This window comes from Arachis ipaensis, chromosome B06, assembly GCF_000816755.2.
Source record: "Arachis ipaensis cultivar K30076 chromosome B06, Araip1.1, whole genome shotgun sequence".
Taxonomy (NCBI): domain Eukaryota; kingdom Viridiplantae; phylum Streptophyta; class Magnoliopsida; order Fabales; family Fabaceae; genus Arachis; species Arachis ipaensis.
This window is the reverse complement of record NC_029790.2, coordinates 135,823,927-135,825,326: the sequence shown is the minus strand read 5'-3', so window position 1 is coordinate 135,825,326 and position 1,400 is coordinate 135,823,927.

The window sequence follows — 1,400 nt, the reverse complement described above, 5'->3', positions numbered from 1 at the left end:
AAAATTCATCTTCTAAAATATTTTATGAATGTTGATTGTCATATGAACACAAATTTTAAATAAAGTATTTGTTTGAAAAAAAATTACTTTTAGCGGTGGTTACTGTTGAATGCTACAAAATTGAATTTTTAAACTAAATTAAATAGTGACGGTTAACTAACCGTCGAAAAAAGTTTCTCAACCCAATCTTGGAAAGCACCAGCGGTTTTTAACCGCCACAAAACGTATAGATTTGGCAGTGGTTATTCTGGCGGTAAAAAAAAATCGCCACTAAAAATTTGCCGACACCTTTAGTTTCAGTGGTCAGTTACCTGTTGCTGTATGTTTAGCGGCGGTTAAAAAACTGCCGCTATCCGAACTTTTAACTGCCACCATCTGCTGCTCTTGTTGTAGTGATGGAGGATTATAAGGGTTTCAAATCTTCCCAAGGAAAAAGAAAAACTTAAAAACCAGTCAATAACCCTACTAGTCATTCGTAAGCTCAATTCAAACAAAACCACTTATGGCTATATAGGCATATGTATAAAAGAAATATCTTAGCTTATACCCTATTATATATGGGCATCCTTAATTTATTACATTGATAATAAGACAAAAGAATAAAAAAGTATCGTGCAATAAATTAAAATGAAAAAAAAAAGAAAATCATGATGAGACTAATACTTCTCTTAATGTTTTTAATTAAAATGATTTAGTTATTCTATCTTAATATGTGTCATTGTTATCAGATGTAAAATGAATGGATGAATATTATTATTTTAAAATTTCAAACACAACAATGTCATGAACAAGTGATAGCAGTAATCAATTTAGATTGTTCGAGTAGTCGATTTATTCGTTTATATTAGGAGTTTAAATTTCACTTTATATATGAATATGTGAGACACCAAGTATATGTATATTAAATCCTTCATATATATATTATATAGTTTTTAAACTATAGTTTGTGAAAAATGTATTAAAACTAAACCCTATTTCGAAGTCATAATCATAAAATATGCGTACTTATAGTTTAGTCTTTTTCACAAAATGGTACATTATTGTAAGCTTATCCCTTCGAAGCTTCAACGTGAGCAATCATGCATGCATTATGTACGAACATACTTTATAATTTATATGAGAGTACTCAACAAAACGTGTTGACATTTGAGTGGCAAAACAAGGTTTTCAATGTGACAATGCAATCAAGACCATGATTTGTGTTATCAATTACAAGGGGGCAGTTGTCTCCTCCTCACAACCTCCTATAATTTACGCCAACTCTACTATATATAATTCCAGATATTTTTACATAAACACAAGTGTAATATAATTAAATCAACATATAACGAGTCTATATATTTTATCTAAAAAATATTTATTTATTAATAAATACGACACCTTTTATTGTAGTTGTGCCT